Raw genomic sequence first — 15000 nt, forward strand, 5'->3', positions numbered from 1 at the left:
TCCCCCTTCACCCCCAACTCTAGTCACCACTCCTAAACTCTCACCACACACATGAATGCACGCGCGCACACACACACACACGCACTCACATACACACTCTCTCGCACACACACACACACACCAGTGCCAACAAAACATATGGGGCAAAAACTTTCATAACTGGTACCTGGAACACAGAAAGCAACACACACACACACACGCATACAAGCACACACACACATACACACACTCCCTCGTAACGAGGGTCAGCTCTGTTTCCTGTCATAATTCTGACTGCTGCTTAAACCAACACAAACACCATGTACAGCTCCCAGTATCCCACTAAAGAGAGAGAGGGAGAGAGAGAGAGAGAGAGAGAGAAAGAGAGAGAGAGAGACGCACATGCACAATTCTCCCTCTCGCCGACTTGCGTATATACACTCTTTCTTTATCTCCCTCTATCTCTCTCTCTCAAGCGCACACACACACACACACACACACACACACACACACACACACACACACACACACACACACACACACACACACACACACACACACACACACACACACACACACACACACACACACACTGGCTGCTGCTGCAGGCTAATTTCCCATTTCCATGTGGCGCCTGGACTTAATCTGTCCACATTGGCTTTACTTAAAATGAGTCCCAGTGGTGCACACACACACGCACACGCACTCACACACGCACCCACACATCATTCAAATACCGTACACACTCACTTACACACACAATGGCACATACATGCGCGCACAGACACTTGAACACAAAGATACACACAGTGGCACATACACTCATACATACATTCACACACACACACACACACACACACACACACACACACACACACACACACACACACACACACACACACACACACACACACACACACACACACACACACACACACGCTCGCACACGCTTGCACACACACACACACACACACACACACACACACACACACACACACACACACACACACACACACACACACACACACACACACACACACACACACACACACACACTGTTGAAACATTCTACAGACCATCAAGTTCTTGCATTTGTAGGCATTTACAGGCAAAACTAAACCAGTGCACTACACACATACGTAGTACAGAGTGCCACACCTGCACAGCCCATTACACACAGCAGATGATTACTGCAGGGGGCCAATGCTGCATTTACCCCCAATTACCTCCAGTTACCCTCTTAAAGAGCACTCACTGCCACTGCCCCCAACCTGACACACACTAACTTACACACACACACACACACACACACACACACACACACACACACACACACACACACACACACACATGCGCGCACGCACACATACACACACACCAGAGAGAGAGAGAGAGAGAGAGAGAGAGAGAGAGAGAGACACAAACCACGTTTTTTTTACCAGGACCCCAAAATCCAACACCTCCAAAATCATGGCAGCCCCCCTCCCCAGATCAGAGGTTAAAGCCACAGACACTTCTCCTGCAGGGGTAGGTGTAGGGTTAGGGGGGGGCATGGGGTTACCTGGCCCTGATAGAAAAACAGAACAAGAATGGAAAGGCCATGGCATCACAAACACACATAATCACTTCTTTCAGCCCAGTAGCCCTCAAGAATTACACTGGCCATTCCTAAGAAATACCACAAACAGACACCATCTAGACATACACAGCGATATGATTATTCCTGGATATTAATTAGGGATTAGGGACCAGCAGACTTCATGGCAAAAAGATTTTGGGAATCGACATGGTGGCCAGTGGTAAGCAACCGTTTTTGGCGTTTTTGGTGAGAAAAGTGACGTAGAAAAGGTCAACAGGTCAGAAAAAGTTTCCTTATTTGCTTGGACGTAAAACGAAGGCGCTCTCTTCAGTCTCTCAACCTCTGTCTCTCTGTCTGTCTCTGTCTGTCTGTCTCTGTCTCTCTCTCTCTCTCACACACACACACACACACACACATACACATTCCCTTTTCTCTCTCTTTCTCTGACTGACAAAATATATTTTATTTTGGGCAGCAACATACAGTAGTGGCATTTGGTAAACCACAGCGATGGCAGTAATGTGGGAGAGAAAAGGTCAACAGTTTCTCTGCCTGTTTGCGTCTGTCTGTTCCGCAGATGTCAATATTAATTTCCTGATGTAATGTTCATTTGTTTCATCCCAATCCAATATGTGGGTCACTCAGTTTTGTTCCTCTGTGTAGGTCACCATTCGCCCGCCCCACTCTTCAGTCGATGAGAACCACCACAGCACTCATTTATTCAGAACCACCACGGCCCTCATTTATTCATTCATTCCTCCATTCTTACGGCCCCGTTTAATCTCTGCCGCTTGATCTCCAGTATGCCCCAGCACCTTTTGTCTCCACACACGCTCACGCACACGCACGCGCACACACACGCACACACATATACACGAACGTGCGCACACACACACGCACGCACGTACACACACACACGCACACACGCACACACACACATGCACACACACACACACACACACACACACACACACACACACACACACACACACACACACACACACACGCACACGCACACGCACACGCACATGCACAAACGCACGCCTGATCTCCAGTCTGCCCCAGCACCTTCTCTGCACTTACCCAGGCATGCACGCACGCACACACACACACACACACACACACACACACACACACACACACACACACACACACACACACACACACACACACACACACACACACACACACACACACACACACACACACACACACACATGCAGCGAGATCAGAAAGGGCCTGATCTTTTGTGCATTAGGAGATTACCACACCATTAGTGTGAGACCCATTACCAGACGGAACTCATTAGGCCTCGTTTCTGTGAATGGCCGCCTTAGAATCACACTGAGAGGGAAAAGTCGGCTGGCTTTAAGAAGATTTACTATCCCCCTGACCAAACTCAGGACACACAGGGTTAAGAAACACCATTAGTGACAATGCATATAGGGGCTCAGACTAATATTTTGGTGGGGGACACATTCCACAAAGTTGAGGTGTCTGTAAAGGTTAAATCCAAAGCCCAAACTTGTGATTCATACTCTTCCTCTCTTCACGCACTCCTCATCATTCACACTCTCCACTTCACTCGTAACTTTTCCTTATGCACTCTTCAACTTTTCCCAAAGCCCTTCCCAAAGTCGATCCTACTTACAGCCCTTATTCTCTTCATTCCTCTCTCCTCTCCTCTCTTCTCTTCTCCTCTCCTCTCCTGTCTTCCTCTATTGTTTTTTTCTTCTGTCCACTGTGATCAGGTTTGCTCCTCACCTCCTCTCCACTTCCCTACCTTTGACTCACTTAACCTAGTCTCCAGTATCTTCCTTCTTTCCTATCCTCCTCTCCCCTTTCTTAAAATATTCACTTTTTGTTTTCTCTCCTACTATTCTGTCCTCTCCACTCTTCTCTTTTTTTCCACTCCTCGTTCCTCTACTCTTCTGTCGACCGCTATTTCCTCCATTCTACACTGTAACGATTTTTCGCAATTCTGGCAGTAACTTACTTTAAACCCTGCAACAATCTACTGTATATGAGTATACAGTACACTACTGGGCAGAGCAAAGTATTGTGGGTAATAAACGGATACTTATGTACAGTACTGATGTACTGTAAATGAATTTACAGTAGTACAATCCCCGGGAAAAAATTGACCAACCACAACGTTGCTCTGCTTCTCAATTTTCTGACAAAGCCGCCATCTTTGTGCTGCAGGAAAGCCGTTTGAGATATTGGTGAAATTCAAACACTTTGTGAGGTAAGTTCGTTTCAATGTTTCGTTAATAATGTCAAGACAATGCCATATATACAGTGAATAACGAAACAGTTTCTTGTTCAGGATGGTAATTTGCAATGAATTTGTCTTCAGACCATACCTCCGCTAACAGGCCACTATTATAACTACCGGTATGCTAACTTAGCCCTAGGTTGTTTTCCACAACTTTGTTGGAAAGTTTGTGTTTTGTTAGAAACAAACTCTACGAAATTTACAATATATATTTGCTCCGAAAGAGCTATAAACTTGTCCAATGGTGCCAAAACACCCATGTCAGAGTCAAGACCTAGCTAAATGTCCGCTAGCAACATAGCTATCAGTGGTTTCTGGAGGAGGGCCGAAGGGAGTGCTTCCCCGCCGGCCAGAGATTGTTTGCGCCGGCCTCTTCACCTGAAAGAGCTAGCGCTGCATGATGAGGTGGTTCGCTAGCAACAATTAGCTATAGTCTAACGGTTAAATCATGTTGCCTTTGAGGGATGTTTGAAATAGCCCGATGTGTTCATAACTGAATATTGGTTTCTTATTAGAAACGAACACATTTTGGATATAATTTTGTTCTGAAGTTACAACATGCCAAGTTAGTGTTGTAAGACTGTTGGCGCCAAAGTTAAGAGCTAGCTAAATGTCCGCTAGCAACATTAGAGCTAGCCAAACTGAATAATGAATCTCTTGTCCGCTAGCAACATTAGCTAGCTAAAGTCTTTTTTTTTGTTAGAAACGAACTCCCTTTGAGTATAATTATGCTCTGAAGATATCCAGTTAATGTACTTGAGCCAAAGTAAAACACAAATACCAGAGAGAAGAGCTAGCTAGAAGTTCGTTAGCAACATCAGCTTATCTTTTAGCTGACTCAGAAGCTTGAAGTAGCCACAACTTATGCCTGATTTTTATTGTTAGAAACGAACTCATTTTGACTATACACTTGCTCTGAAGTATGTTTTAACACATGTGCCTTTCCCTGTTCGTTGTGTAAAGGAAGTGAGTAAGTAAACTGATTCTGAACTTGTTATTGTGCACACAGTGTGCTGTTTTGTCCCATTCTGTTACTGCCAACTCTGGACTGTTCTCTCTGTTCAGGGAGAAACCACTGTCAGCCATCAGATCGTGTTCTTTTCAATAAATAGGCATTACCTATTTGACAGATTTCTCCTGAAATAATGAGCCCAGAAACACCCAGATGTGTAGGGTGCTTAATTTTTGGCTTGATCAAAGATGCTTAATGTGTATGTTACTGCAATAAATATTTAGATTTCTTTGCCCATCCTTTTTGGATCTACTAGTAGGCCTAGTGATGTTAGAGGTCTTAACAAGTGGGCTATGCATCAGATTTCATTTCAAGTGATGAGTAAAATATCCAGAGATGTATATAATCTGTTCTTTGTGCCCTCTAGCTTAGCACACTGAATTCTTTGAGCCATCTGATGTCAATCCGTGTGGCAAAATGATCAATGAAAACAATTTAAGAAATGCATCTTATAGATGTTTCATATTGTAGGTCTACAGCCTATTGTGTCATGGTGGTGTTATCATTTCATGTTATCATGTTCATGTTTTGTGCTGTCTTGCTTTGCAGATGACAGAATATTGCTGAAGGATCCTACATGGAAGCTGGCTGATTACACGGAGTGATTCCTCTGGTGTGGTGTACCTCAGAGAAATAAACACTGTTGCAACAGGTGAGTTCAAGTTTATAAAGTCACACAAAACCTATCCATGTATTTTTAAAAAGTCAAAGTTCTAACTTGCTCTGTATTTCATGCTGTCAATATGAGATGCATTCTAATGTTGTGTGTTATTATTGCAGCTGAGAAGATGGCCAAGATATCCTTATTGCTGGATGGTAGCTCTGGTCGTAGTGGACCATATCTGCAAATGCTTCTGAACATTGACAGAATTTCTTAAGGTTAGCAACCATTCACAAATTTACACCACATGTATGTGTGTTTCAAATGTCTTAACAGTTTGAAGCACACACTGTTAATCAGAGATGCGTCCTGTTCATGCCGTGTGTTATTTTGACAGGATAGTTAAGGAATAATGGCAGCTGCCTGGTTACAGTACATTGATCCCCTTTGTAGCACCATGTCTAAAAATGCTGAGAAAAATCAGTTTGTAAATGTAAGCATTTTTTTATAACTCTGCACCAAATGTGTGTTTCAAATGTCTACTATCTAACAGTCTGAATAACACACTCATACATGACATGACCAATATGTTATGTGCTCGGAGCGGCAGTTTACAAACGCACCCTTAGTGCCTTCTGCTGTTAGGCCAATGACACTGAGCCCGCCGTTTCATTGATTGGAGTATTTGGGTTACATTTTGTCAATTTGTTGTATTTTCCAGGATCGTTGAGGACTCCTCCTCTATGTTTGACATCTTAGATTAGATTTAGATTTAGAATTAATTTCAAGTGATGAGTAAAATATCCAGAAAGAGAGATAATCTGCTCTTTTTGCCCTCCAGTTTATCACACTGAATTCTTTGAGCCGTCTGTTGTCAATCCGTCTGGGAAAATGATCAATGATATAAAACAAACAAACAAAAAAAACATTTTACATGTATACAGACATGTATCTTTTAGATGTTTCATACTCTAGGCCTATTCATCATCATATTGTGTCGTGGTGGTGACGGTGTTATCATTTTTCATTATTTTCTTGTAATAATTAGGCCTATAAATGCATAATCATGTTCACGTTTTGTGCTGTCATGCTTTGCAGATGACTGAGAATATTACTGAAGGATCCTACATGGAAGCTGTCTGATTACACTGAGTGATTCCTCTGGTGTGGTGTACCTCAGAGAAAATAAACACTGTTGCAAGGGGTGAGTTTAAGTTCATGAATTCACACAAAACCAATCCATGTATTTTATAAAAGTCAAAGTGCTAAACATGCTATGTATTTCATGCTGTCAATATGAGATGCAAATTAATGTTGTGTGTTAATGTTGTGTGCAGCTGAGAAGATATCCTTATTGCTGGATGGTTGCTCTCTGGTCGTACTTGAGCCCCCCGGGCAGCCATAGTTTACTCACTGTAAGGGAAACACTGGTAGTGCGAATTCGTAGAGGGATGCGATTTGACATTGGTGAAACCCCAACATCATACAAATTAGATGGTCCCAAAGCTTTCACGAAAAGATCAAATTTGGCAATAGGCAGCACAGTTTCAATGAGAATCATAGTTGCAATACCTACTCTGGCCACAAACGTACATGGTGCACCTTTAAAACAACTGTGAATCCCAGTGTAATGTAATGTAATGCTGCAAGATGCTAAGTGTGTCTGTCTTTTTTTTTTAGGTCACTGCTACTGCAGCAGATGTCGCAAGTCTTTCTCTGCCCAACGCCCCAAGGCTGTTTGCACTTGGTAAGGTGAACACAATGGAATGAGTAATTAAGCTTAGTCAGATACTTTTGTCAGATACTGACAAAATGAAACCAGTTGGAATGTCACACTTTTTTCCAGGTCAAAGTTGGAGCGTTCCTATTCATTTTTTCTACAGGGAGACATTAAAAGAGATACTAGGTGAATAGGCTAAAATTTGAGTAGTTTGAGTAAAACTTCAGTAGCTAATTCAAACTTTGACAAAGATTTTTTTTGTAGCCTATTGCAAGTTGTCTGAAAATGATGATTAAATATGCATGAGATGACAACCAGGCAAGTGTTGAGGGGGTGTTAGGAGACTGATGAGAGGAGGGGTGCTTAGTGTCATTTGGGGGCATTTTGGCCTATTTTATTTTTAATAGGCCTACTAAGGGTTTTGATGAGGTCAATGGGGTGTTGGGGAAACTTACTATGAGAACCACTGCTCTATCATGATAAAAACCTATTTTATTAAGCTATCTACCCAACCCGCCATCAGACATGACAGCTAAGTCATGGAGTAAGGTTGGCAGTTCTCATGTTCGCTGTCCCTTGGTCGCTAATAACTACAGTATGCTCAAAATTCACCATTTATGACTTTTTTTTTAGCTAAATCCTCTCCCCCCTAGTCTGAGACTGTTATACAAGATCATCCACTGCGCACAACACACACGTGTGCACCTGCGTTTGCGCGCTTGCACTGCTCCGCGCCGCGCCCTTGTCACCTTTTTCACCCCTGACCTGTTTGCATGCCTGCAGTTTCTACATGGCGCTTCGCGTGCATAGTAGGCTGTATCAACATGGTATAATTTCGCGACATCGGCAACCTCGTATGCATTTAAGATAGTGTTAGTCATGTCAACGTTATTGTTTTGAAACTGAAAGATGTAATGGCTGTCAATACCAACAGACAGTCAATTAGTTTCTAGTTGCTGAAACACCTTAAATAACAGCGGCAGATAAGAGAGAAGGTGGGAGTCTTTGACAGTGAGAGAAGGCGGGACATATCTCATGCCTGTTTTTTTTTAAGTGACAAGTTTTTTTTTGTTCTTGTAGGCCCGTGTAGACCATCCTAATTTGAGTTTCTAATTTCTAATATATTCGTTTCAGTAGCCTACAATCTTAAATAGCCCTAGTGTAATATTGTATGCAATAATTTGTTTCAGTAGGCCTACATTGGATAGGCATAGCCTACTACTGTAGGCCTATACAATTTAGACTGATAGGTTGGCAAATAGCCTACATTTCCATTGTGGAATATTATATTGGACCTACATAGGTTATCTACACAGTACATATGCAAATTATAATTAATTATTTTATTTTATTAATTTATAAAATATTTTTATTTTATTTATTATTATTATTTTTGGATTTCGCGCGCTATGCGATTAATCACAGAAAGTCATTGAGTTAATGCGATTAAAGATTTTCATTTTTGCCCACCCCTAATTGAAAGAAAAATGTCTGCACACTTAAATCCCCTTTGTGTTCTTTTTAATAGGCCAAGCTTTCGGTCTACTGACCTTCCTCAGGGCTCAGTCCGGCTAAACACAGATGCCCACCCCTAATTAAAAGTAATCCGTTATGTTACTACGTTACCCATAAATAACAGTAACGCGTCTACTCGTGCGTTACCAACAATTAAGACTCGTTTGGGATGCGTCTCCGCCTTCAGCAGCCTCCTTTAGATGCACCGGAAGTGCTGCATGTTAATCAATCATTGTAACTGTGGGATGATGACAGGACATTGTCAGCATATTGCACGTTTGATTTGACATTGGACATTGGATAACAACAGGCATTCCCTAAACAAGACCGGCACTTGAATTTAAACTCGACAGTATATATTTTTTGAAATTGTCCCTCCCTCCCCCGGCTCCGTGTGTGTGTGTGTGTGTGTGTGTGTGTGTGTGTGTGTGTGTGTGTGTGTGTGTGTGTGTGTGTGTGTGTGCGCTTGGTGAACAATGTCTGTCTGATCCCAGAATCATTGCATTCGTGGATAGGCAGCTAGCCGCATCACCGGGGGCTGAATGGAGGGAGCGCTTATACTGTGTTTACGCAGCATGCATCAAGCATAGAAATAGGAACAACATGAAATATCACTTCAATAAGACTAACCAAAATTGGGTGTGAAAAAGGCTGGATAGTGTAAGACTCACGTGAATTAAACTTTTTTTCAGAATTCCTAATTGTATCCTATTGTGATTACAGGTTCATTCTCAGAATAAACCCAGAGGGCTCCAAATGCCAGGCCAAGTCCATCACCAGCAAGAAGACCGGTAAAAAGGTGCAAAGGAAGAGCAGCAGTGTCAACCCTGTTGTTGCTTCATTCATCAGGGAACTTGTTGATTTTGACTGGCTGAATTATTAATGCTTGACCTTTTGAAGTTCCAATCACTTGTTTCTTTTAAGTAGTTCAGTCCGAGCATTGCACCAAAGGCTCGAGGCCCTGTTGTTCTTGCTGTGTTTTCCCCCCTTCTCCCCGTTTCAAAACTTATTTGGCACAGTTTTTCGATATTGTGTCATGTATAAGACTTTTAAAAGAGTGACTCTATTGCGCACCCTAGCACAGAGATGTTCGGGGCTGGAATATAGTTATAGTTATAGAATATAGTTGAAGCTACGGACTCTGGACCTTCTTTGTGGTATGTACTTATCTCATTAAGATGAACAAAAAAAAGGTCAATACGAGCATATGGCCACGCCCAACAGGAAATGAGATATTGGACTGTTTTCCATTTTGCATACATTGGAATTTGAAGCACCCACCACAAACCATACAACAGTTTTGTCTTGATTAATGTTTGGGGTATCTCATTTTAATAGAATAGAATCTTTTTATTTGTCAATGTGAATGAAATAAAAAAAAAAGAAAAATATGTATACAACTGAAGAGTTCAGATGCAAAACCCCCTAACTCCATTTCTGAAGACATGCACTTTTATATTTTTAGAGAACCCCATTGTTGGTTTGGTTTACATTCATGTACTTGATAATACATATGAATAGTTATATTACATAAATAAAATTTTAAAAATGTGGAATTTTGATAGCTTTGTTTTAAATAAAAATGAAACAAGATTATTTTCTGAAATGGCACTTATGGGGTTTTGCATCTAAACTCTTCAACTATATACAAAGGTTATGGATTGTGCATTTGTGATAAGCAGGACCCCCTTCCTACTGGAGTATGTTGTTAAATTGTTAACCAGTTTTAATTAAACATTTTGATTGCATCTCTTGCATTTGCAGCATTTCTTTACCTTGTAACTTTTAAAAACTTTTTAATGTGTTTTTGATCTGACTGGTAACTAGAATATCTGAATTATAGGAGAATGTGATGCCTTTGTAGAGCTCCCTGACATTATCTTGCGGAATATTGTAAATTAAAATACAACAAAAATACTGTAAAACAAACTACAGTAGTTGAAAAAGTTACTGGCAGCTGGATGCCATTAAAGTACTGTACTCCTTACAATAATTTGTATCAGTACTGTAAATCGATATACAGTAATTGGAATTGGTACTGTAAACTGATATACAGTAATTTGAATGTTACTGGCAGCTGGATGCCAGTAATGTACTGTACTCCTTACAATAGTTTGGATTGGTACTGTAAACTGACATACAGTACTTTGGATTGGTACTGTAACTGGATTAACAGTAGTGCTGATTGGTACTGTAAACCAATATACAGTAAGGGTACTGTAAATTATATTACAGTAATTTATTGGCATCCAGCTGCCAGTAAGTTACTGTAAAAACTACAATAATGTTTTTACAGTGTACTTTTCTCTCCTCATCCTCCTTGTCATCTCTCTCCCTCTCCTCTCTCCTCCCTCTCCTCTCTTCTCTTCTCTTTAGTCCTGCCAGCTGGAGAGAGAGAGAGAGGGATTTGGGGGCCCATGATGACATCAGCCTGTGATATACTTTGAGGTATTCATGAAATCCTGCAACAGCTCACCAGTGACAGAATTCTAACAAATCAGATCTGTAACTTGGTACCATGATTTACTGGTATGTTTAATCATGACTATGTCAGTCTGGATAATCAAGTGGCTCTGTGCAATCCAGTGCAGCTTGACAGAGAGGCAGACATAAAATGAGAGCTCATTTCCTTGTATTTATATTATTTTGTCATTTAGTAAATAGTGGATGAACTAATTATAGATGTGAATACAGATAATGGAAACAGGTGGAACTCGTTCTCGATTCTGCTCCACCCGCAGCCATCTTGAAATCATAGACCTCCAAAATGTCCTTAGCTCATGTACCAGAGAGAGAGAGAGAGAGAGAGAGAGAGAGAGAGAGAAAGAAGGAGAGAGAGAGAGAGAAGAGAGAGAGAGAGCACTACTCGTTGGTAGTTCTAAAAACTGTCTTCTTCCTTACTCCTCTCTATTCATCTCTTTTTCTTTCTTTGTTCTCATTCCCTTGCCTCTACATTCCTGAACACTCCTCTCCCCATCTCGCCATTCTTCTCCTCCACTACTCCACTCATATCCTCTCTTCTCTTATAGGTATGTGGTGTCTGAGAGCTGTGGGAGCAACAGTATACCTCCCCTCCTCTCTTCTCCTCCTGCCGACTCGTGCCATATTCTCATTCCTTTCTCTCCCACCCCCTTGCCACTGTTTTCCACCCTTCCCATCCTATTCCCTCTGTTCCTCCCTTCTCTCTTGTCTGATGTTGTTCTGGGTATATTGGGTGGGTATAATGGTGGAGTTGTGCTGTTATGAAGGAAAGTGTTTCTCCCTTAATTTACATGTTTATTCACTTGGCTGTGACTTATCATCTCGTGAACCAGTAAAAATTATATGTTGACTGGTTAAAACTCTCTCACAAATCTCTTCCCTCCCCTTCTCTCTTCTCTATTACAAAATATGAAATTGCGTCATGCCATTGAGCAACAAGCAGCAGACAAGTATCAGGCACACATAAGCACACAGAACTAAAATTGGCCAATCATACTAATTTGCAGTTTAGAATGTTTAGTTTTTTTATTTTAATTCAACCAAATCAGTACGCATACAACGTGAGAGAGTCTGACATTTAACATGTCGGCTTGGTCCTGCGCAATTTAGCAAAATTGCATTAGAAAAAAAAAACCCTCTTGATTGTCTGTCTGTGTGCAGCATGCATGAAATTGTTGCCATATCTGTAAAGCAGTCTGTCATCACCGGCTCATTCAGTGAGGAATGAGCTGTAAGCCCACCAGCTGACATGTACATGCCCACCACCCAACACCATCCCAGCCATGATGACCAGCCAGTCAGCCGTGGATCACTGGTTGCCCCCAGACCAAGGCACCAGCACTGTACCAGCCTGCTGGGGTTCCACTGTTTGTGCCTGTGGGGACCACTGATGACACGATGGAGCCAGGATGCCACCCAGTCAGCCGTTCTGGGAGCCCCTTGGAGTACCAATGGCCCCAGAGAAGAGCAGCACTGTATCAGTCTGCCGGAGCGTATACCTAGTGGGGTTCCTCTGTCATGACGACCAGCCAGCCGTGCCGGGAGTACCGGTGGCCCCTAGAACAGAGCACCAGCACTGTATCAGTCTGCTGGAGCGTATACGTAGTGGGGTTCCTCTGTTTGGGTTCTGGGGTCCAGTGATGACATGATGGAGACAGCCAGTCAGTCATCCAGCCAGCCATCCAGCCCTGCTGTAAGCCCATCAGCTGACGCATAAAAACATCTACCCACTGACCAGCCAACCAGCCATGACGACCAGCCAGCCGTGCCGAGAGTACCGGTGGCCCCGAGAACAGGGCAGCAGCACTGTATCAGTCTGTCGGAGCGTAGAGAAGCAGAGGGCCCCCGACCATGTTAGAATTTAGGAGGATTTTGAGAGCCGGGCAACAACGGAGGGTCTTTTGAAGGCTTTGAAGGTTTGAAGGCTATATCTTCATAACGCTAATCTAAATCTGACATCTTTCATGGGGGGACCAGGAATTCAAGAATTCTGGTCCCATGTATAGCAGGGTACCTCCTTTCAGCTCTGGGGGCCCCACAGAAGGGCCATTGATGACACTGATGGGGGGGAGGCCCCAGCCCTGTGAGAGACCTTTAAATCCCAAAACAAACTGGGGAGGAATGCGTAGCCAATGCTGCCCTGCTAACATCATTAAACATCTCACCACTGGCACCAAGACACACTTTCTCACACATCTCTCTCTGTTACACTCACACGCCTTTCACCCCAGCTGTGTAGATACGAACACACACACATACTTTGGGACAAGTCTGTCAGCATGTGTGCATGCTTGCATGCGTGCGTGCGTGCGTGTATGCAGTGAGGGGCAGAGATGTCTACGTTTGTTTGGACAGGGGTGCTAATGTGTGAGCTGTATGGGTGTGTGAGCGAGAATTTAAGTACAAAGCCTATATGAGGGGTGTGTGTGTGCGTGCGCGCGCGTGTGTGTGTGTGCGTGCATGAGTGCGTGAGTAGTGACTGTGGACAGATATGGATCAGTGATAATATGTGTTTGTGTCACTGATTTATTCAACACTGATGTATTCAACACAAGCCATCTCAAGACAAAATGACAATGACACATATGCATAGAGTTGAGTAGAGCGTTAGAGTAACTTCATTGATCCCGGGGTTAAATTAAGGTGTCCAGTAGCTTACATAAATACACATAATGCCCACATGGACATTTCAAGACACATGTAATACAGGTAATAGTCAGGCATATGGGCAGATGCAAAAAATACAATTAAAAATGCTTTATTTCAAAGATATTCCTCCACACATTCCCCCACATATGCACGTACACATGCATGCACACAGAGACCCCCCCACACACGCACTGAGCTGTGATGAAGTGGTCGTGAGTGCACATGTGTTTTCTGGCCTCTCGGTGTGGTGCATGGCAGTATAAAGTGGAAAACAGCTTACAGCTGATTACCGACCATTACCCTCCCATTACGGGGTCACTCTTGCTGTGTGTGTGCGTGTGCGTGTGCGTGTGCGTGTGCGTGTGCGTGTGCGTGTGCGTGTGCGTGTGCGTGTGCGTGTGCGTGTGTGTGTGTGTGTGTGTGGTGGGGGTGGGTGGGTGCTTACATCCTGTTGAAAAGGCAGGTTGGTGAGCCAGAGAGAGTGTACACGATACACACCCACACACACTCAAAAACACGCACTCAAACATATGCACGCACACACGCACAAAAATGTATACACATTAAACTCAAACAGGTAAACATCGGGTAAGCATGCAGTTGCCACAAGCAGAACAATCCCACAGTAATACATAATACATGTTTTATAGAGATATAAACAACTGCTAATGCACATAGACATACACACAGGTCTATCTGCCCCTCTCTCTCTCACGCACACACGCACACACACACACACACACACACACACACACACACACACACACACACACACACACACACACACACACACACACACACACACACACACACACACACACACACACACACACACACACACACGCTATCCACACAGTGATTGCCCCACTGGTCTGGAACTCATTTTCTCCTGCCATAAAAGGTTAAAGGTGGCCCTCAGAGAACTTGGACGACAATAATCACTGCTGATCATCACACACACACACACACACACACACACACACACACACACACACACACACACACACACACACACACACACACACACACACACACACACACACACACACACACACACACACACACACACACACATACATACATAGACTCACAGGCACACACACACACACACACACACACACACACACACACACACACACACACACACACACACACACACACACACACACACACACACACACACACA

General features: G+C 43.1%; 2 long non-coding RNA genes across 2 annotated transcripts; both read left to right on the plus strand.

The window, feature by feature from the left end:
- Positions 1-3532: 3532 nt before the first annotated feature.
- Positions 3533-5721, plus strand: LOC134457666 (uncharacterized). Its single transcript, XR_010036473.1, has 3 exons — positions 3533-3806; positions 5398-5500; positions 5629-5721. It is a non-coding gene; the product is annotated as an uncharacterized LOC134457666 (long non-coding RNA).
- Positions 5722-6334: 613 nt separating this feature from the next.
- Positions 6335-10886, plus strand: LOC134457665 (uncharacterized). The gene is made up of 3 exons (XR_010036472.1): positions 6335-6653; positions 7130-7196; positions 9408-10886. It is a non-coding gene; the product is annotated as an uncharacterized LOC134457665 (long non-coding RNA).
- Positions 10887-15000: the final 4114 nt, after the last annotated feature.

The sequence above is a fragment of the Engraulis encrasicolus genome, chromosome 10 (assembly GCF_034702125.1).
Source record: "Engraulis encrasicolus isolate BLACKSEA-1 chromosome 10, IST_EnEncr_1.0, whole genome shotgun sequence".
In the NCBI taxonomy this organism is placed as follows: Eukaryota; Metazoa; Chordata; class Actinopteri; order Clupeiformes; family Engraulidae; genus Engraulis; species Engraulis encrasicolus.